We start from the raw sequence: 12736 nt of genomic DNA, 5'->3' as shown, positions 1-12736 counted from the left end.
GAATTTCAGGTTTAATAAAATTTAAACGCTCAAGGGACAGAGAAATTTATATCTGACATATGGCTTAAAATCTCATTCTTAAGTTTTATCATGCCAAATTTCCTTCTTCTTGCCTAAGATAAACTTTTCTACAAATGTATTGGACTTACCTTCCCCTAACTCCTCCCAGACTTTTCTCCACCTATTCCCTATTATCTTCCATACTCTGTGATTCCACTGGTTCACTCATCTCTAATGTTTAGATGCCCATTTTTCTAGAAAACTTCCTCTGACTCATCTTCCTTTCTGAGTTCACATTCAGTGTTCTTTCTTCTTTTCACATGGATGAGTTTTTTAAAGATATTCACATTTCTAGCCTTTATACCTTAATCAATTTATTTGGCTCTTCACTAGTTCTACATTCTACCAAAATTTCTCTGAAAAAGAATAGCAGGATGTCATTAATCAAGAATACTAATGGTTTCCAAATTGACTTCACTCAACCTCTAGACACACATTCCTGACTAATGACTATATATACTTATGTTTCAAAATAGTAATTACATCTCCTTATACTACACCTCTGTTTTCACATATTAATAGTCATGTTAACATCTTCCTAGTCACCAAGTGAGAAAACTTGGCGTCACCTTTGACTTCTCTCCTTCCTACTGTGCAGCATCCAATTGATACCCAAATCCTGTTGTTTCTGTCTCAAAACCATCACTTTTATCAAACTTTCCACGTATGTCCTCTAACTCAAGAAAAATCAAATCTCTCTTTAATTCACATATTAAAAAGCTACCAGAGTTTTCTTACTAGAAGCCAGGTCTGACTTTGCCATGCTGCTACTTAAAAACCCTTATTTGGTCACGTGATCCCTTATGTATTTTCTTTGTCCCTATTATAACACTTTCTCATTGCATTTTATTGACTGGTTACTTATTCATAAATTTCTTCTACAAATAAAAGGGCATGATTGGATATGGCCCTAGTGGGCAGTCATTAGCTCAGATATATAGTAGATACCTAAATAAATGCTTGATTGAATGGATCAATTATTGAATTTATGAATAAATGCTTTTGCTACTTGCCTGAATTAATCATTATTCAATATAGGTAAGTGGAAATTTCTAAGTCTGAATTAATGGATAAGCAGCTAATAGTAAGATGATTAAATCCCTTAAAGATCAAAATTAACATTTATGAGGAATCTGATGATAAAAAAGTTTAAAAAGTCAAAATTCTTTACTGATACACTCATCTTTAATGTACTGAGTACTGACTTTAGCAATAATAAAAGAGAAAAATGTCAGAGGCAGAGTGAGAGGCAATGTATTATTTTGGTAAACAGTACAGCATCTAGGGACTCTTGAGCCAGGCTGCCAGGTTTTGTCATTGAATAGCCATGCCTCGGTTTTCCCACATACAAAACAGGTGATAAAAATAGTAGTTGAGAGATAATAAAAAATAGTAAATACTAAAATAGTTTAAAAAAATAGAAAAAACTAAACTCAAGGCCAGGTGCTGTGCCTCATGCTTATAATTCCAGAACTTTGGAAGGCCAAGGTGGGTAGACTGCTTGAGCTCAGGAGTTTGAAACCAGCCTGGGCAACATGGCAAAACCCCATCTCTACAAAAAAACAAAACAAAAAAAAAACTGGATTTTTTTTTTTTTTTTTGAAACGGAGTTTCGCTCTTGTTACCTAGGCTGGAGTGCAATGGCACGATCTCAGCTCACCGCAACCTCCGCCTCCTGGGTTCAAGCAATTCTCCTGACTCAGCCTCCTGAGTAGCTGGGATTACAGGCACGCGCCACCATGCCCAGCTAATTTTTTGTATTTTTAGTAGAGACGGGGTTTCACCATGTTGACCAGGATGGTCTCGATCTCTTGACCTCGTGATCCACCTGCCTCGGCCTCCCAAAGTGCTGGGATTACAGGCGTGAACCCGATTTGATGGTGCATGCCTGCAGTTTCAGCTACTCAGGAGACTATGGTAAGAGGATTGCTTGAACCCAGAATAGGGAGATTGCAGTGAGCTGAGATCACCCAACTGTACTCTGGCCTGGGCAACAGAGCAAGACTGTCTCAAAAAAAACAAAAATAATTTTTTTTTAAATGGAGTTTTGCTCTTGTTACCCAGGCTGGAGTGCAATGACATCATCTTGGCTCACTGCAACCTCCGCCTCCCAGGTTCAAGAAAAAATTAAACTCAAAGGGTTTTCATGAGATGTAACAAACTAGTAAATATTAGAACTTACTGTGGTACCTGACACAAGATAAAACAGTTATCACTTATTATCTTTTACTCTTTGAGGAATTTAATACTATTATAAATAAATGTAATTACTAGGCACAAAAGAATGCATCTAGTCATTTCAACCCAAGAATACCCAGTAGCCTTGTCTCTCTAACACATAACTACAATACTTAACTCTAAAAAGAGACTGTACTAGGCTCCAAATGAATATGAATTATGTATACCTCAAATCTCCATATGCTAGGAATTATAAACACTATTTTTTTTCTTCTTCCAGGGAGGGAAACAATTAAGGATAAATGTTGCTAAACAATTGTCTATGATTATTGTTGGAAAAAGCAAACCAAATTGGTTGTAGATTAAACTTCCAATTTCTTTCCCTTTTTGATTTACTTTACTTCTTTCATCATAATGTAGTATATTTTGCTGCAAGAGATGTAGTCATAGTATTTGGAATTTTTCCCACGGTGATGTACCCATCTCTCAATTCAGCTTTTACTCAAGTGTTATGAGAGGCTGGTCCACAGCCATTCATTTACAGTGTCTGAGCGAAAACGACAGAGCACAAATTAGCCTCTCTTTAGTAAACGCTGGTATGTCAGAATTCTGAACTAAAAAGAGAACTTTTCATTTGGGCAGGTGAGCGAGGAAAGGGACTGAAACACAAGATCCTTGTGATTAGGGTATGTTCAACTGTAGAAAGTGCACAAAGGAAAGCTGATGAGCCAGCCCACCCCCCACTATCCACAACCATCTTCTCCATTCTGTTTCATGGAGTAATCAAAGGATATTCTGAGCCTCTCAAAATGCCATCAATCCTTATTGAGAGTAAAATAGAGCATCTCTGTCTCTCAAGCCTTTGCAGAAGCAATCATCATAGCAGGCTGCCCTGAACAGGGCGCTCTGGCAGACAAAGATGGATTTGTAAAATAAATAAATAAATACACACATACATAAATTAAATAACTTCCAGAAAATCTGAATAGAAAGTTGATGATAATGTGCCAATTCTATTATATAAAGGGTAAAGAAACTCACAATTGTCCTTTCTAGGTCTAGTACAGTAAAGAATAGGCTTCTTGATGAGATTTTCACAGTAATTTACAGCAGAGCTGCGAATCCTGTGGCAGTAATACTAAAAATTAACCATCTAAATGATTTAGATAAAACATTCATTAACATTCTCAATCTAAGGATCCTCTCCAGTTGTCCCTCCCTCCTCTTTGTGTCCATTTCCAGCTCTGATTTTCCCCTTTAGCACTTTTTAACAAAGAGGGGATGAAGTCTATTTTGACTGTTCAAAAAGGCTTCTCATGTCAGCTGATAGTTGCTCAAGTGTAAAATAATTTCATAATGATCTCAACATTCTTTAGCGCCAGACTCTCCTTAAACAAGCAGTGTTTCTAAGACACGCATTGTCTTAGTGTTGTAGAAACACGTTTGGCAGCAGCCAAGTCTAGTGCTGATAAGAAGCTACATACAATAAGCACAAGAAGTTCTTTCAGGTGAATCCTTATTTAACAGATAAGTCATTCTATCTGGAGCCAGAAGACCTGACACTCATTTGGTATTTGCCAAGCTCTTGACCAAGTTACCAAGTTATTTGATAGGCCAAGAATTTAGTGTTTGAGGATGTGAAGAGGTGAGGATATTTTTTAAGATAGTGCTTTGTAGGCTAGAGTAAAACAAAAACTTCCTAAAATTTGTTTCCAATATTTAAAAAACAAACTAGAAGTCTGTACCATCTCTTCTATCTTTTAATAAACTTCATTTGAATAATTATTAGGCTTATATTTTGTTTAATAACTATTGAGGATAATATTCCTTTTTAGTTTGTTAAGGCAGATGAGGGGTGAAAGTTAAAATCATAGATCAGTTTAAAAAAAAACCTTACTTTTTACCGTGTAAACTGGAAGCCTCAGCAAAAACTATTTTGCCTCTCTGCGTCATTTTCTGCCTTTGTAAAATGGCAGTAGTAATGCTTTTCATTTACCCTTGTTTATGAAGGTTAAGGGTAATAAATGTAAAAAAGCTCTGAGCAGAGCTTAACACATGCATATGTGATCAATAAATGGTAGCTATATTTAGCTTTGTGTTTGTGATTTTTGAAACATTTGTTTAACTTGTAAGGATCATTTTATCTTCAAGCAGGTAATGACTAAGTCCCAATACAGGCATTGTTCTCCCTGCTTTTTTGCTCTGATTTTTGGCTTTATCAATTCCATTTGTTCCTCCTAATCATTAACTCTTGATTACGGGGAGTCTCACAGAGGCATAAATGGAGCAGGGGCTCTGGCTTCTCAATGTGCTCTCAGTAAGATCCTTTTAAAACAATTGATACTAAATCTCACTACACTTGAAGTCAAAAATCAAGATTTTCATAGTTTTTACCGGGGGTGGGAGAAACCAATAGAGCAATAGAGGACTGAATACTAGACTTACACTTGAGAAACTGAAGCATGGCTTCTCACATATCCCTTAGAAGCACAAGGACACTGGGCTACAGGTTTTATATTTTCCAGTTGATCAGTAAACACATATAGGATGAGAGGCTTTATACTAGGTCATTAAGGTCCCTTGCAACTCTGAAACTCCGTGAGTACACAGTTACTGATGCCTCCACCTCATAACAGTGCATCTCAGTGGAGCAAATCAATTCACTGGGAAATCATCTGTGTTTGCTAGGGCCAAGGACAAACCACACTGGTTGTATTTCTATTCAGAGAAAATCTAGTGGAAACAAATGTCCAGAGAAGGGGACACACATGCTCGGGAAAAAGAAGGAAAAGCAAGTGCCAAAGGAGGGATGTTAAATTATGTTGTCCATATTGTAAGGAGAGCCTGTTTTTTTGTGTGTAAATGGGAATGTGGAACTTTATACACAATAAATAATGTATTTGTTTTAAAAGTATATGTATATATACACACTGCCAATCACTTCTCCTTCCCCAGCTTTGAGGTCAGTTCTAAATGTATGGCTGCTGCTTTAGTTTGGTTGAGGAGTAAAATCATTGTGATTTATCATGTTATGAGAAATATTTCACCTCTCTCACATGTGTAAACATGCATTTATAAGTTTATAATACCAATGGTATTTAGTTTTACACACATGAAAGAATAGACTGTTTAAATATTGAAGAGAAAAGGAATAAGATTAACATTTATTACAAGAGAAAATGTCAAAAGGAACACAAGCAATTATTTAACAACAGAAAAAGCAAATTCCCTAAAGAATAAAGCAATGACTACAGAGAAATTCATACTGTACTATAACAAGGAGGTGTTTTACAAAGTTCAAATCTATTAAAAGTGATTTGTATGAGACTTATAGATACAATTTGATAAATAACTCTAAAACTTGCCTCTTTATTACTAAAGAAATTGAGGAAATAGTTCAATTTTGTTTGTAATTCCTAAAGATAGGGCTAAATGAAGAATTTAGAATCCAGAGCTGGTACTATAGAAGGCTTAACATTATGTTTAATAAGATATAATAACTCAATCCTATGAAAATTTTTAGGAAATCAGGGATAAAGAACAATAAATTTGTAAAAGACAAAAGAATACATTTTAAAATACAAGTAAATCTTACAACGAATAGCATAACTAACCTAATATATCCAAATTTAAGAAAGTCATTGGTGGAGAGGAAATTGCACAAAAAGGTCCCTTGATATTTGCTATTTATAAATTAACTATTTGAAAGGTTTCTCAAATTAGTGGAAAATCAGAGAGGTCAGAACCATTTTTGATATCCCTGTAATTTCCTAGAGCTTGGAAGAACAAATGAATGCAATTTGACATTGTGTTCTTATTTAAAAACAACAGTCAAATCTATGAAACATAAGGAGAGAAGCTCTTTCTTAAAATATGCAAATTCGCCATCCATACCTCTAAAGTCAAACAGAAAGCATCAACATGATCTATATTTTGAAAGACATCGGTGTTGAGATAATGCTTGCAGCTCTGGGCAGTTTTGTGTGTGTGAGTTAGAGAAGAGTGGAAAATAAATTTCAATGACTGGTCAACTGGAATGACCAGCACATTTCCTTGGTTAAATGTTCAAAAATCCTTCAACTGTTAGTGACAATAGGATTATATATCATTTGAAGAGAGACCTACTAAAACAGGCATCATTCAAGTTTATTCCCTTGATGGAAATAGAAAGCTATACTGTAAATAGATGAGGACCAAAAAATAAAAACTGGTGCCAAGAAATGATCGAGCACTGGAAATATTAATATTATATTTCATTTGGTACAATGTAAATACCATATTTAGAAATTAGGCCTACTTTCCAAAAAATATTAGATATTGATTAGGGTAATATTACAGTAACTTCTGTGAAGTGATAAGGGCCTGAAATAGATTCATGACAACAAAAATAGAAGACAAGAATTTGAGAGCTGTTTTTCAGGAAGGCCATCATAACATTGATAGAATTAAAAGAAAATTGGAAGAAAGTTCATCTCACCTCTTCTGATAAAAGTTCTCAAGCAGGTACAATATAGAAATATTACAAAAAGTAGAAATTAAAAAGTAACTTAAAAACACATTTCTTCACCTTTACTTGCTTTTGTCTTTCTTCTGATCCATTTCAGATCTGCACCACTAAAACTATTTCTCTTCCAAGCTAGAACATCAGCCTCAACAAAGATACAGCTAAAATGGCTTTCTATAACCTCTTAAACTGATTTAGTTTTGTCTTTTTCCTATCATTCCTGGCATGTCTCTCTCAGAATAATATCTCCTCAACTAGAATATTAACTCTTCGGTGGTAGGATCTGTCTTCCAACTCTGTACTCTCATTGCTCAACACAGTAGCTAGCCTATAATAAACATTGTGTATGTATTCATTTACTCTTGAATTATAAGAAATTGAGCAATTTAAAAGATTCCTACTTAAGCCCAGTTCAGTGGCTCATGCTTGTAATCCTAGTGCTTTGGGAGGCTAAGAAGGGAGGATTGCTTGAGGCCAGGAGTTGAAACCAGCTTGGGCAACAAAGTGAGACCATGTCTTTCCAAAAAAAAAAAAAAAAATTAATTGATTAACCTGGCATAACAGCACACAACTGTAGTCTTAGCTATTCAGAAGGCTGAGGCAGAAGGATCACTTGAGCCCAGGAGTTCTAGACTACAGTGAACCATGATTGTGCCACTGCACTCTAGCCTGTCTAGCCTGTGACAGAGGGAGCCCTGTCTTAGAAAAGAAAGATAAACACATTGATACTAAAAAAAACAGCCAAAACAAACAAATAAGCAGAATACCTCAAGCATCATGTCAAAGATACCATCTTGTCAAGCCAATTTCCTGAGACTACAATTATTTATTATCAAGTAGCAGCCATTGTTAGAATTGATGTTGATCCCTGGTAAATTGCAACCACAGTAACCTTGTCACATCACAAAATTCTCTCACTATATCATTTAGCTATGAGATACTTCCTTAAATTGTATCCATAGGGTTTTCTCATCTATGTTCAATCACAGAAGGAAAAAAAGATGCAGAGAGGTGGATGTAGGATTTTTTACTCCTTAGCTCAGCTAACCTGGGTTCTTGGTTGACGACCAGGAAGAATTAGGCATGTGGACACACTGAAGGGTGAGGAGGGTAGAATTTAAGAGAAAAAGAAAGCTCTCAGCAAAAAGGGGTTCCTGCAAGCAGGTTTCCACCCCCCAAATTGAATACTAGGGCCAACACACAGGAGGTGAAGAGGCCAGGGTCCTCTCCTGCATAAGGGCAAATTCCTGGTGGCTCCACCCCATACTCCTGTGCATGTGGGCCACCAGTCTACTGTGGGCATGCCCCCTTATGCAGGCTCCCTGATCTGCACACAACATCTGGTGTAAACATTTGTGGGGGTTAGTTGGAGATTCTCTGGGAACCCTTCCTTATCTGCCTAGGTCTTTGTCTACCTCCTACTTCTTTCAGAGGTAAGCCAAAATGCTTTTGATCATTTTCTAATGAAATATTTCTTAGAAAAAAATACATTGTAAATGCATGGGATATAATCATTATTTTGAGAAGTCATTGGGTGGTAAGGTAATTTTAAAACATAAATGAGATTAAAGCATCATCAAATTGGTTCCAGAATGTGAGATTTCTTTCAATTGAGTTTGTTTTTTATCCAGATTATGAAAGTGAATGAAAAGTGTTAGTTTCCATCAGTAGCAAGATATTTAATAGGAACTTGAAATGAGAACTCTCCCTCCTCCATCCCTTCTGTTACCTTAGAAATATGGTCTTTGTGTGGGACAAGTGAAATCCAGACTAGATTTTTAGCTCTTTTTCTTATCATTTGTAAGTTATCTAAACTTGCCATTGCTCGATTTTTTTTTTAACTCTTAAAATTGGACTGGCATTCGTAACTACCACCTAGGACTTTGTGAAATAAAAGTGACATAGTTAATTTAAATCACTTAGCATTGTACTGGGATTATAGTGAGCATTCAGTAAGTTTTAGCTGATACTTTTATTTCATAAAGAGACATGGTTTTGATTTATTAAAATGTTAAGACAAACCCCATTGAAAGTCACATTTTCAAATGTCATTATTGAGCATGACATTGTATCTGCATTATCATTTTGCTTGAACTTCTAGTTTATTCATCATAAGGAAACATACAACAAAAAATAACAAATCTTATAGGAGAGACCAAAGATTTGCTCATATTTCTTTTATGCAGGAGTTGGGGCTAAATTTATAAAAGTCTCATGGTTAATTACAGTGTGTGTGGTAACCTTATAAAAATATCTATATTGAAGTTATGAAATCTAATCTGAGGGCACAGTGATATGGTATAAAATATACAGAATCACATATTTTTTAGCAGTCAAGATATTCGACATTCAATGATTTAGAAACTGATCAAATTTTTGAGATATCAAACTTCTTTATTTTTCTTCATTCTTCACTTCTGCTTATATTTTGTCTATTTTTCAATTTACTTATATATCTATTCTGGGAGAAAGTTAAGAGGAGGAAAATGCTAATCTATTTAATAGGGTTACTTCTTAGCAGATGATAGGAAAAAAGTGAAAAAAAGTTTAGATTGTGATGATAAATCCATTGTGGGTTGCCCACTTCACTAATGTGGAGTAGCTATAATTCCTCTGTCTTCCACTGGCTGAGATAATTAAGAGTTAGCTGATATGTTTTGACAGAGGTGGAGCACTTAATCTTAAAACTATTTCAAGGAGTGAATGTGCTTGCAATTGAAACTATGTCTTTCTTTATAAAAATACATGGAAGGTTTTACATTAAATTTTCTAATACCATTAAAACTAAAATATCTTCAGCCACATCAGTTTATTCACTATTTTTATTCATTGCTATTTCATTTTATATACAATTTGTTATACTAAACAAATATAACTCTAGGTAACTCAAAAGACCAAATTTAGCCATTGTAACAACAACAACAAAAACCTATGGAGAATTTTTAAAAGTTATGCTGAACATTTAATTGAAAATATTAGGTAGAATGTGTTTAAATAAATATATCTAGAGAAAAGAAGGCACCAATGGAAACTAAATCCAGTAGACTGTATATATAAAGGGACAATGGCCTGACCATACATAAAAATAGAAACAAACCTCCTTATCTACAATAAACAGCCCAGTAAACCAGCCTTTTGTAAATCAGATTTGCAAGAAGTCAGATTGTAATCTCTAGTAACAACCCAGGAAGCTAAACAATTACTTGTATAACAATCGGCTCCAAATGACCAGAATTGATTAATAACTGGCAGCTTTCCCAATTTTCGTCCTTGCTTCCAACTTTAGACCAACAGAAAAAGGTCAAACATGCACCTCTAACCAATGACTTCCAGTTATTCTGCCCACAGCTTCCCCAGGCCAACAGTCTCTAATGAGGGCATATGTGAAGCCTTCCCTTTAAAATTTTTTTCTGTACAGCTTTCCCACTTCTTTGCTGGCCTTAAGTCTCTGCCAAAATGCAAGTGACGGAGCTGACTTTCTTGCTATAGCAGTCTCTGAATAAATACTCTTTGCTTTTTTCGTTTGGTTAAAATTAATTTATTTTCACACTATTGGAGCATCTATTCTAGGTCCATCAATGAGTAACATGCTTGCATACACTAAAAAGCTCATCTTCATATTCTTTGAGAAATTTTTTAAATCACCATTTTACAGATATAGAGCACTATTTGCAGAAGTTAAATGGCTTTTCATTTTCTCCTGTTTTTACATCAAGCTATAGTAAATGCTTTTGGTGTGTGATTGTTTAAAAAAGATTTGAGGCCAGGCATGGAGGCTCATACTTGCAATCACAGCACTTTGGGAAGCCAAGGTAGGCAGATCATTTGAGTTCTGGAATTCAAAGAGCAACCCTGGCAACATAGGGAAACCCCATCTCTGTAAAAAAATATAAAAATGTAGCTGGGCAGTGTGGTGCACACCTGTGGTCCCAGCTACTGTGGAGGCAGAGATGTGAGGATCTCTTGAGCCCGGCATGTGGAGGTTGAAGTGAGCCAAGATCGTGCTACTGCACTCTAGCCTTGGTGACAGAGTGAGATCCTGTCTCAAAAAAAAAACAAAAAAATTAAGATAATATTAAAATTATATCTAACAATAGTAACAGCAGCTGTATATTAGATAAGTGTTTTCTAACATGACTTAAATTTGTATCCATCAACTTTCTGGACAAATATAAACAAACATTGTATTTTGAATTGATTCATTGTTTTCAAGTTGTAATTTATCAAAATGTATGTGGAATTTTACAAAATCAAAAGCACTATAAAAATTACTTCTGTCTTTGATATTAGAACATATCAGCAGAAATAATTTGCTGGCCAAGCAGTAACTGCATTAACAAGCTTTTCATAGTGGGTAGAACACCTTATAAGAAAGTGTTATTATTTATGATATATTGACAAGGAAAAAGGTAAAAATGAAAATGGTGACTCTAAAAGTAGGGTAATATGTATTTCTTTACCTGGCCTTATAAATACTTTTCAATTTTTTAAAAGTTAATTGCTTATTACTCATATAAGATAGACACTATTGCATTTAGAAAATGAGGAAACAAAGTCATAGAGATATTTAGAACATTATCCAAAGTTTCTCCATTAGTCACAGTGGAGTCTGTTTTCAAAATGCATTATTATTATTTGGTTTCAAAGTCCATCACTTATGCTCAAGAAACATTAGATCAAAATTCACTTTTAAGATATTTCATTAGCACATAATTTAGCCACAAAACTTAAAATGAAAGTAATTTATTTTTTAATTTAGCCATGTTAGAAAGAAAGGAATGTGACATTTGCACATATTAGAAATTTCCGTGAAAGTTAGTTATATAAAGCCAGACTGGAAAAAATTAGGACAATATGCATGACAAAGCTTTTTAAATGCCTGAACATAAAATGATATTTAAACACAATTTCTTTTCCAAGGACTGAAAAAATGAAATCTACAGGTAACTTTGTTTAATAATGTCGAATAAGTAATGATGACTAAAGGTCATATAAGTAAGTCCTCCTGTGATTTCTACTTTGTCTCAATAATTCCATCGAGTTAGCTCAAATCTTTATTAAGAATTTCTTGAATTGAAAATTATAAATTAACATGAACAAAAAGTTGAAATAATGTAAGAAGTCTTATAAAAAGATTTATAGCATTTCAATAAACTATTTTTTTTGAAATTTCACTGTTGTAACCAAAAGTAAGGAATTTGCCACTTAAAATTATAAATACGAGGGGATATAATTTGGTAATTTTGCATAGTGTACAGAAGGGAAGACAAAGTGCCTCCTTTACATACCTTAAAAGCTTTCTTCCCTCTGAAGAATAAAAGACTGGTTATTCATTACCTATCCATTGATCTTATTTTAAAAACTTTTAGTTATCTACTCTCCTCCATTAGGCATGTGATAAAATTTTCATTTTGGGCTACAATAATTTTTTTAATAGAAAAGAAAAATTAATTGAGGTCTCCATCTTTGTCTCTTTCCATATCAGATCTTCTAAGTGGAGGTAGATGGGTAAAAGGTGTAAGGCAGGTTTGAGATGCATTTTATAAGAAAACCACCTGGGAATTTCCCAAACAAGACAAGTCCCAGACTCTAATCACATCATGGAAATAACATGCTTCAGTAACTCTGAAGCAAAACTACAGTGTAGTAAGCAGATCTCTAGCTTACATTATTCCTGTCTTCCACTGACTAGCTGTGTGACAGCGGTCATTTCACTTGACTACTCTGTGGCAAGTTTCTTCATCTGAAAGAAGAGGATGATAATAATAATAGAACCTCAGGAAGTTTAAGGATTAAGGAGGTTAACATATATGTGTTGAATAGTAAATACCAGGGGAATATTACTTATTACTGTCAATATGAAATAAAGCAAATTATTTTAGATAGTGAGCAGTAAGTTGAAAATGTTTTTATGGCTATGGTCAAGAGAAATTGGATGCGGTTTGTTCTACTAGCTGTGATAATGTTCTTACATAAAGGAGACAAAAGAATTAT

At 34.5% G+C, this 12736-nt stretch overlaps 1 protein-coding gene across 2 annotated transcripts in view; it reads right to left on the bottom strand.

The window, feature by feature from the left end:
* The window catches only part of ERBB4 (erb-b2 receptor tyrosine kinase 4), a 1187482-nt gene that overhangs the window by 31051 nt on the left and 1143695 nt on the right, over positions 1-12736 (bottom strand). The window lies entirely within an intron of this gene.

The sequence above is a fragment of the Aotus nancymaae genome, unplaced genomic scaffold (assembly GCF_030222135.1).
Source record: "Aotus nancymaae isolate 86718 unplaced genomic scaffold, 86718_ANA_hifiasm-v0.15.2.pri h1tg000008l, whole genome shotgun sequence".
Classification (NCBI taxonomy): domain Eukaryota; kingdom Metazoa; phylum Chordata; class Mammalia; order Primates; family Aotidae; genus Aotus; species Aotus nancymaae.
This window is presented reverse-complemented; position numbering and strand designations above follow the sequence as displayed.